The sequence below is a fragment of the Suricata suricatta genome, chromosome 5 (assembly GCF_006229205.1).
Source record: "Suricata suricatta isolate VVHF042 chromosome 5, meerkat_22Aug2017_6uvM2_HiC, whole genome shotgun sequence".
Lineage (NCBI taxonomy): Eukaryota > Metazoa > Chordata > Mammalia > Carnivora > Herpestidae > Suricata > Suricata suricatta.
The window spans coordinates 18,084,016-18,095,346 of record NC_043704.1 but is presented as its reverse complement, the minus strand read 5'-3'; positions in this window follow the sequence as shown (position 1 = coordinate 18,095,346).

Genomic DNA, 11,331 nt, shown 5'->3' with positions numbered 1-11,331 from the left:
CTTTTAAAACCATATATGTATCTTAAAATAATTTACAGTGATTGTATAATAGTAGCTATAATGTTAAAGTTTCCTTTTAGTTACTCTACCTTTTAAATGTCTGCATCAGATTTATTTATCCAAGGCATAAAGGCAAAAACATAATGAAATATATTTGCCTTATAAAACATAGCAAATTAGTTGCAAAAAATACTTAGACATAAGACACTCTTGTCATGAAAATAATTGTTGCAAAGGTTTTAAAGAAATTGAATTGAGGAAATAATTGCTTTTTAACTGTATCAGCTTTGTTTGTCCTCATCAATTAGATCTATCACAATATTTTTGTTATATCATTAAAATACTTTAAAATAACAGAGCAAGTGATTTAATAAGGATACTATCCCAGGAGAAACCAAATGAAGTGTAGGAAGCAGGATAGGAAAAAAACAACAGATTTTGTCCTTGGTTTTTGTTTAAGAAATTTAAGTAGCCATTGTAGTAAAATCATCAAAAGTATCTATTTATGACTTAACAGTGGTCCTTTGCAAAACCTGTAATTTGTAAGAACACTAAATTAACTCTTATAAACATCTGTATGCCATTTTTCATTCCCGGGGTTTTCCAGGCAAAATTTAGCTAAACACTACCCAGGAGGCTTTCCAAGTGATATCAAGTACAATTACTATGTTTGTGAAATATATATTTTATAATTTGATGTGTTTTTTCTCAGTGTGTTCCCCCTAACTTACATTTATTCAGTCATACATTATAATATTTAAGAATAGCATCCTCTTCAAAATGGGGATAGATAAGCTTGGTTTAGCTCAACTGATAATTAAATGGAAATCTTTGAAGTGTCATTGTTACTAGATTCCAATGAGCAAACTATTCAATATAATGACTTTGTCTGTTATTATACTTCCATTTTTCTCTTTATTAATATCCCAGAGTGATTAAGAAGATATTACAGTTTAAATATGAGATGTTTGGGGGAAAATGTCATGCATAGCCACCTGACCACCTCTCTGTGCCTCTTACATATATGCCACCTGACTCTGTAATAAAGACGAGCTGTCAGGGCATTCACAGTCTCTTGAGAAATAAACAATAGACCATTAAGGTTAATTTGATGAAATTCAACAGTTTTATCTCCTTGACTTGGTAAAGAGTTTAAAGAACGAATATGAATGAATATGATTGCCTCCTACTGTGATTCTCATGTGGTATGTACACTCAGTAAATGCTGTTCCCTCTTGGAGTGTGTGTGTGTGTGTGTGTGTGTGTTTCCTTTGAGATTCAGAAACCAGATGAGGTGAAAATGTCAAGTTCCCTAAAGGAGACTATTTTTTTCTTAAATGTATGAATTTAAGCCTCATACAGGAACTAACACTGTAACTTATGCTGAGTTAGAAAAATTTGTGTTGTGTTTTAAAGAGAAATTATTAAGATAAATGCTAATCCAGATTATTCAAGAGCTGTTTAGGAATATTCCAAGGAAAGGAATTTTCCCAAAATAAGGAGTCATAGCTTCCATGCAAAGCACTGTGTGAAGAACAGCACAAAACAGGGGTCAGAAGTGGGAAGTGTGGTGCGCATTCCGGGGTCCCTGAGACAAAAGCGTGAAGAACCAAACAAAAATTAGGCTTTGAAAGTGAGAGCTGAATCTTCAAAAAATTTAGTACAAAATAAAATAATAATAATAATAATAATATAATAATAATGGTTGGCATACATGAATTTCTATACTTTTCAAATAGCACAAACAAAATGTTTTTGTGTGAAGTATCAATTTGAGTTCAGGATTCAGGAGTGGGAGTGGAGGAGTAGGAAAAGCATGGTGTTCATGCTTTGAATGAGAAATTCAAAAGTGAGGGTACGGCTTCAGGTATTTGTAGCAGGCTGTGTAACTTTTGACCCCTCCCCCATTCTCTGAGAATAACCAACTATTCTCTGCTCTTATATTGTGATGGAAAACTTGAAGAAAATTTATCCATGCCAAGCTTCCTGAATATACTAATATTTGATCTAATTACCACAACAATTACAGAAAGTTAGTGAATCAGTGTCTCTACCTGACAAATAAAAGAAAAATTAAGTTTACAGGGCTAAGATGATTTTCCCAGGATTATATAACCAACAAACTACCGAGTGGGGACTCGACCAAACTAAACTTTGCTTTTCCCAAAATGCTTTACTGTATTAAGTAAAGACATTTTTAGACAAGAGTAACAAGTCATTTACAAGTCATTTGAACCTTTAAAATAGTGTAGGGCAACAATCACACACACACACACACACACACACACACACTCTCTCACACACACACACACATACACACACACACACACACACACACACACACACACAGAAGGATAAGGCACATTTGGGCATTTGAAATTGTCTTAATAAGGGTCTAGCCTAGTGTAGAATTAGATCCCTTGCTAAAAAAAAGTTAAATTAATCTTAGAAATTTCGCTCTCTTTAATAATGAAGTGACCACCTCAGTCATTAGTAATTAATTGTTTTTAATGTATATGTGAAATGTCACACGGTTACTTCCAAAGATAAATCATGACGGTGAGAATATGTGGGGAGACAAATAATCCCACATTTTTAAGCTTTAGTATATTTTAAATATATGGGGCTTCCAATTTATTTTGATATAATTGGTGGTGAAAGTAATGGCATCAAGCATTAGTGGAGGATTTTAACTAGAATCATGTGCTACGTAAAGCTGTTGGACAGAGTTTAAAGGATCAGAATGTTGAAGGATATAAAAAAAATGGCAAACGCTTAGTTGATTTTGTAAGAGATTTTAAATTAAAGCAGCAAACTCTTTAAAGCATCACACAATGGGCAGAATGAAAATGAAAGCTAATTAACCTCAATTCTTTTTTAGTTGCACAGCTTTATCATAATCTTCCATGGGGTTCATGACCAGAGGATTACTAGACCTTGAGAAGTATTTGGAGAAGGGGTCAAGGTCGGAACCAAGGCAGCCATGTGAAACTCAACTGGCCTGTTTGGGCATGCCTGTGCCAGATGCCCACTTCTGATACAGATTTAGAAGTAGGTATACAATAAGGTACTGTGTCTACATATCTACCTTGCAAAGATGCGTTTGTATGAATACGTGTGTACGTGTGTTATAAGAATGTGAAATAATATGTGTTAATCATGATAGAGGATAGTTTGAGAGCACATTTCCTACCAATTTATTTTAAAGGCACTGCCAGAAAAGAATGCAAGTATTTATTAATACTGTTGATTGCAGTATTGTTTATGATAGTAAATATTCTAATAATCTTAATTTTCAATACTAGAAAAAGAATGAAATAAGTACTGGAATATTCATAAAATAGAACACATACAGATATAAAAATCCATGCAGTAGAAGAATATTTAATGATGAGGGGGTGGAATAGTGACAGGGTATTTACAAATAATCACATGTATCAATTTATATTATGTAAGTATGTTCATATAATTTATATGCACAATATATATGTCTTTACGGAAAGACTAGTAAGAAAAACACTAAAACATTTAGATCATATTATCTAAATGGTGGAGCCAGATGTACTTTTTTGTTAATGCTTTTAGAATTTTCCCATTTCTTGGGGCACCTGGGTGGCTCAGTCTGTTGAGCGTCGAACTTTGGCTTAGGTCATGATCTCACCGTTTGTGATTCAAGCCCCTTAGCAGGCTTTGTGCTGACAACTCAGAGCCTGGAGCCTGCTTTGGATTCTGTGTGTCCCTCTCTCTCTGACCCTCCTCTGATCACACTGTCTCTCTCTGTCCCTAAAAAATAAATAAATGTTAAAAAATTTTTTTTAATTAAAAAAAAGATTTTTCCCATTTCTTATCAAATAACATCTTTTATCTATTATACTAAAAATATGGTTTCTAATTATCAACATTTGCAGAAAACAGAGTCATGCCCTAAATGAATTCAAGGTATTATAAACATAACAAATACATTTTTCATGCAGCCAAAACTAAGCTCCTAAAGTTTATTAACTGAAAAAAATTAGCAAGCTGATTACATTACCTTAGGCTGCAAAGTAAATAGGCCTGCATCTCTTTTCCTACTGTGCTTTTATTAAAATAGTTTCTTTGATGTTCTTATTTAATATATTAATATCCTTTTAATAAAGTTGTGTATCCACCAACACATTTTCATTTACTGGCACATGATATTTCTATCTCTAAAGCTGAAATGAACTTTAAGGCTGAGACCTGCACAGGCAGGTAATTTGAGTCCACACAGTGGCTCCAACCTCCCATTTCCTACCACTCTTTTGGAGCCATTTCATTGCCGGTGTATGATTGTGCACATTTACCGGATCCTCTCCAACACAAGAAATTATCTTTAGTAATATTTTCTGTATAATAAAATACTTATTGAGATAATTTTGAAAAATACAAATGCATTTAAAAATTTTTTAATTTGAGAGGGAAAGAGAATGAGAGAGAGAGAGAGAGAGAGAGAGAGAGAGAGAGAGAGAGGGATGGAGGAAGAGAGAATCTTAAACAGGCCCCCACTCATCACAGAGGCCAATGAGAAGCTCAATCCCAGACTCTGGGATCAATACCTGAATCAGGAGTCGGATGCTGAACTGACTGAGCCACAAGGGCATTCCACTAGTGCTTAAAAGATAAATATCCTACCTTTGAGAGATAAACCCGCCTATTATTTTACAGAAGAAAGAATAGAGAAAGAAACTCAAAATGTTGACAACTTTGGATTTAACTTAAGAGCATGGGAGGGAGAAAGGGAAAGGAGAGAATTAGAGACAGAGACAGAGTGATCAGCAGGGAGAGATGGAGATAGAAAAAGGGAGGAAGGAAGAGAGAAAGAGAGAGAGAAGCAGAGAAGAAAGGAAACAGAGGCCTCTTTTGTTGACTGACAATTTATTGAACAATCTATTCTGGGAGTCCAAAATATACTCAATTGGAGAAGTAGCATAACAGACATTATATAATATCCAGTAGAACACAATACCCAGCACACTCTGACTCTATGACTCTGGGAGTTTTATGAGCCCTTGGAGAGAGAAGGCCAAGGGGAGCAGAAACTCCTGTTCATGACTCTTTTCCAGCAATTTATGAGTGAAGGAAGTGAGGTTGGTGCCGAAGACAAACTGGATCTTTGTTTTCTGTGCTCTGACATTCTTTTGAGAGCCAAGTATACCTTAAGGAGCAGGGACTCCTTTGGACTTCTTGACATTGATCTCCTTCCTCTTTTAAAATTTCTCATTGTAGCAAGTGGCTTTCTTCAACTTATCCTCATATCTGCTATATTTTAAAATATATAAGTTATTAGTTTCCCAATTCATTAATGCAAATATATATCAAAATATAAGGTTTTTACTCCTGTAGCTTATGGCATAGTGATGCTAAAATGACCATTAACATTTATTTTATTGTCATAAATCAAGTTTAGTTCAGGGAAAAAATTTGAAGTGGGTTAAAAGATCTTATACTACTAGGAAAAATAGTTATAGATAGAGAGTATACAAGAAAAGCAATATATTGGTTATCTGAACAATATTGCTTATGAATCATTATAAATACATGTATACATTTATCAGTACCTACTAATGATATTTGCATTGTGGCTATGCATATGAAATAAAAGTCAAGGTGTTGTGTTAATTAGAATATATGAGTTTAAATATTGATTAAATCTTAATGGACTTTGAAGTTTGAACCCATGTGTTTAATTAATTTTATTTATTTCAAAGTTTATTTATTTTGAGAAAGAGAGATAGACACAGAGAAGTGGGGGAAGAGCAGAGTGAGAGAGAGAGAGAGTCCCAAGGAGGCTCCACAGTCAGCAGAGCCCAATTTTGGGCTAGACCCCATGAACCACAAGATTATGACCTGAGCTGACATCAAGAGTTGGGGATTAAACCAACTGAGCCATCCAGGTACCCCTGACATTTGAACTCTTTTAAACTAAAGCTTCATTTGATCCAAGACCAAATACTGGTCATAAAACAAAATTGACATTGTGTTTTGGTCATTTAAACTTGACTCTTTAATGTTTTAAGAAATTTACACAAAAACACAAGTTGAAGTGTAAATCACTTTATCATTTTGAGAAACAAAAATGAACATGCCAAACTTTTCTTGTATTTGATGGAAACCTAAAGTTTATACCCTTTATGCATCTGCAGGCACCTGCATGGCTCAGTCAGCTAAGTAAACCGACTCTTGATATTAGCTCAGGTCACGACTTCGCAGAGAGAGAGAGAGAGAGAGAGAGAGAGAGAGAGAGAGAGAGAGAGAGAGAATCTTAAGCAGGCTTGGCACTGTCTGTACAGAGCCCAATATGGGGCTTGAGTTCTCACAACTGTGAGACCCCGACCTAAGTTTAACTTAAGAGTCAGGAGCACTTTACTGACTGACTGAGCCAGCCAGGTTCCCCTAGAGTGTTGTCTACAGATTTGCACAATGTAAAAAAATATTCAGATACTTTGCTTAGCCTCATTGTATTCCAAATTACTGCTTCAGTAAGATTTCTAAATATGCCATGTTCTGTAGATAAGTGGTCTTCGAACAGGGACATGTGTGTATCTACCCCACAGTCCAAGGGCCATGTTGTGTGGATTATGCAAAAAGGACCAATATCTAGACATTCACAGGACTTCTTTTCAAAGGCACCTGTTCTGCAGGTTCATATCCTCCTTTCTCAACTGCCTTTCACAAAGATCCTTCTCCTGTTTATGACAGAAAGACATTCTTCCCACATATTCTGTCTCTAACTACAGTCCTAGAGAGTACAAACTCTTTGGTCAACCGAAGGAATCCTACACAAGGCTGGTGCAAGCGTTGAAAAGCAAATGGCTGAGATAATCAAGAAACATATATATATATGTAGGATGTTTAACTGACTGAGCTACCCAAGCACCCCCAAGATAATTTATTTTTGAGAGAACAAGTGAGCAGAGAGAGACAGAGAATGGGAGAGAGAGAGAATTTCAAGCAAGCTCCACACTCTCAAGGTGAAGCCCTTTGAGAGGCTCCATCTCAGGAAACTGAGTCAAGATCAAGAGTCAGACACTTAACTGACTGAGCCACTCAGGAACCCCGATGTAGGCTCTTTACTACATACCACTAGATATTCTAATAATAATGAAATCCAAAAGAAATGTTAGAAAATAAATAATTAAATAATTAATATTTACTTATATTCCTATAATTGTTGCAGAAAATAATAAAATGTTTAATAAACTAACTCCAAGTATTAGGATATGTTCTTTATGGGAGTGAAATGGAATTATGTGCTCTGAGAGAAAAAGGGAAAAATAAAGGATTGCTAGCTGCTAGGGAATATTAATACAATATTTTTGTATTAATAATGGTGAGGACCAAAGTACCATTATATATTTTATCCCATACAGTACCATTTTAAAACCATGATAATTTATTTTAAAATGTCTATATTGACAATATGCCAAAAGTCACACACCATTTATAACTATTATGATAAAAAAATCTGTATGTCTATCTAAAAGTTTATAAGTGAGTTTTTAGGTTTTCAAAATTCATTGCCTTTAAGGCAATTGAGAAAAAAATGTACAGCACTGTCTTGCAGCCTTTGTGTATCATTGTACCCATTTGCCTATGGGTTGGTGAGCCCATATGAAGGGCTTTTACATATTCAGATTTGTGGTTTCACATCTTAGCTGAGTGGTAGGAATGGAGTTATCATTTAATTCTTGAGTGATGGATGAACATAGTGTCAGACTTAAGAGCAGTGTTGAAGATGAAGATGAATTCATCCTCAGAAGATCTAAACATTGCAGTCAGTATCTACAGAAAAGTGTAGATACTCTTCTTTATTCCTTTGTGTCTTTGGTCTTCATTTATAAAATAGGATGCGCCAGAAGTGCCTGCCTCATTGTAGCTGGATGTCAGCAGCAACCGGAGAGTGTGGAGTCTAAAGGATCATGTTTTATTCTAAAGAATGATTAACCTAAATAGAATACAATTATATTTACCATCTTTAAAAGATCAGCCTATGTGATTGAAGAGCTTGGCAGAAGTAGAAATGTTAGTAAAGGGGAAGCCAATTAAGAGTCTGTCACATCAATACAAGCGGAGGATTTATTATTGTTCACACTAGGATGAAGGCAAAGGGGCAGGAGACGGATAAATAGATTCATGAGGAATTGACAGGTAAAAATGTCAGAAGTGACTGATGAGTACAAATGAGAATGATGTATGGGCACTCAGATTTCTGACTTCCATAGTTGGATGGATGGTTGTGCCATATTGCAAGATGGGGAATGCTGGGGAAGAATCGAGTTTAACAGTGAAGAAAATGATTATTATTGTGGATGTATTGATTTGAACCAGGCTCTGAAACATGAAAATGTATGTGACATAACAACTGGCTGTCTAAGTGCAGAGTTCAAACAAGATGTCTTGATGCTATGTATCCAAATGGGAAAGTCATTTTTCATAGGATACCCTGATGGTTTTTACTTTTTCTGAAGTAAGAATAAAAGCCATCTGCATGGGGGAGTGTGAAAGGAGAGAGCCTGAGGCCAGGAGTTTGAGAAAAGTAGAGAAGTTCAGAAATGGTATTGTATCATTCAGGTGAACATATTATCTATGATAACTGTGCTAAGAGTAATTAGCAGTCCTCAACTTCCTTTCAGAGGAAGGCTATAAACGAAAATATTTTAATGGAGGTTGGCATCCATTCTTGGGAACATAGAGAGCTCACATTAATAACTAGTATGGCAGTTTTAAGATTTTTAGGAGACCTCCTTGGTTGAGTAGTTAAAACACTGGAAAATTTTCTTATTATTGGATGAAGTTTACTAATATAAGATAGAAGTTTATACTTGAATACTCTCAATATGGGTTTATATCTGAATTGCATCCCCCCTCAAAACAACTGTGTTTGCAGGTGAAAACAAAGCTTGAATTCTTGGAATTAAGATGAAAAAACAAAAAAATAATAGTATCTGACAAATTGATATATATGTGTGGGATGTGATAGGAGTTTGAAGTTGTAGAAAGGGTATCAGCAGTCTGGATGAAGACGCTTGCTTACAGTCAGAGCTGTTGGAGGAAAGATTGGACAGGATCTATTCTTGTCTCCTGATGTCACCTTCAGAGAATGATTGTCTTCCTTTATTATGGAAATCTCAGCAAGAGGTCAGACTGACAAATGTGGCTGAGTAAAGTCAGGACAGCATAAGGATATTAATGTAAGGAGCTGATTATATAAGCCATACTAGACTGTCTTCCCTTTTGTGATTTTTCCCCTCTATTCCTCTTACCCTGTGCATCTCAAGGATAATGTAAAAGGCAAAGGAGACTTCCTTCTCTCTCAAGGCAGTCCCAAGAAACTGACTGAAGACTGAATTTTGTTAAATGGGGAGTGCCCTCTGGAACGCCACCTAGAAAAGAGCAAGTGAGACAGAATTAGGTAGAGAAATAAAATGAACTGCACTGCAGCTGCTTCAGCAATGTCAGCTGGTCCCACAGGGAATTCTAAAACTGGGGTCGCCCTTCGGAGATCTCTACTTGAGACCAGGGAGCCAGGCCTTTGGACACTGGAATGACCCATCATAGGTGCCAATCACTAGGGACAGGGGAAGTGGTAGGGCAGCTCCCTTGGCATGAGAGCAGCTGCTGGAAGGGGATACAGGCAGCACTGTTAGGAGAGCTGGGAAAATAAGTGCAGCAAAACTGAGGGGAACATGAGCAGCATCCCATAATAGCAGCTACATTTCTTTCCAAGTCACTCCTTTCAAAGAACTTCAAGATAAGTATTTGACCAGAATAGCTGCTTAGTGATAAGGCAACAAAAGAGCTGTTCTGTATCAGACTGCCCATTCAAGGCCACTTTAGTTCTCTCTCAATCTCTTTCTCTCTCTCCCGTTCCCCCTTCTCTCTCTCTCAACTAGTCTCTAGGGATACCAATTAGGGTTAGGCTTCTGATCTTCTCCAATACACATTAATAGACCAGGTCGCTAAAGCCCCCATGACATATGAGCTGAAAATGAACCCGACTGGTGGCCAACAAACTATTTCTGTAAAGGGGCAAATCATAAATGTTTTAGACCTTACAGGCCACATAGTTTCACAGTGCATGAAATCTGCCACAGACAGGACATACACAAATAGGGGTTGTTGTGTTCCAATAAAAATGTATGTATACATACTGGTGGTAGCCCAGTTTTGGTCTATGAACTATTATTTGGCAACTCCTGATTGAAAACCCTGAAACAGATAAACTATAAGAGAAAAAAAAAACCATATACAGTACACCATCTAAAGCAGTACTATCGAAACAGATGGTCCAAAATTTTTCTGTAAGATATAAATTATTCATAAGAGATAATGAAAAATATTGGCAATATGAATCAATAAGGACTTATTAAACACAAAAGTTGACACATTAGATATGAGTTAAATAAGAATATCATTAAAGATTCAATGGAATAACTAGGAGGATGAATACAGCCTAAGAAAAAAATGAGTGCACTGGAATATCGAAGAAAATCTCCCCAGGAGGTAGAGGATAAAGAGAAACTATACAAAAGAAACATAACAGATATTCCATACAGTAATGGGTGTACCAATCACTTGGTCATAGAGTACTAGAAAGGTCTGGGAGGGTGTGGGAATCACTGGAAAGGAGAAAATAGGAAATAATGCCACATTTCCTGGAATTAAAAGAAAAAAGACTTCTGGTTAAGTCTTCATAGGTTGACAAAGAGGTAGGTAGAAAAAGCCCTTACTTAGACACAAAAAGAACTTAAGAACATAATTAAAAAGGGAGAAATTTACAGCTTTCAAAAATAACAAAATACCAATAAAGGTATAAGAATCAGATAGACAAGATAATGCTTAAAAGAAACCAAAATGCATAAAGTCAATAATGTGATAATTTTCACATATTGAAGGAAAAGAATATTGAAAATAAATATTATAAGCAACCAAATTGTCATGTAAATTTCAGTGAAATAAAAATGAGCTAAAGGTTTAAACTCAATAAAGAAAGGTTTAAAACCAGCAAAGAAAGGCAAAGAAAGGCAGTTTCTAAAAGCAGAAAGGAAAATAGAAAAGAAATGGTAGAAATAATAAATGCAATAACAAATCACAAAAGTGATAAACCAAAATATTATAAATTAATAAGATAGATTCTAAAAACCTAAGGAAAAATAGCAACAAAGATGCTAATAAAAATATATAATAAAGAGGTGATTTACTTCACTCAGCATGACACCCTCAAGGTCCATCCACTTTCCTACAAATGGCCATATGTCATTCCCTCTCATTGCCATGTAGTACTCCATCGTGAATATATACCACATCTTC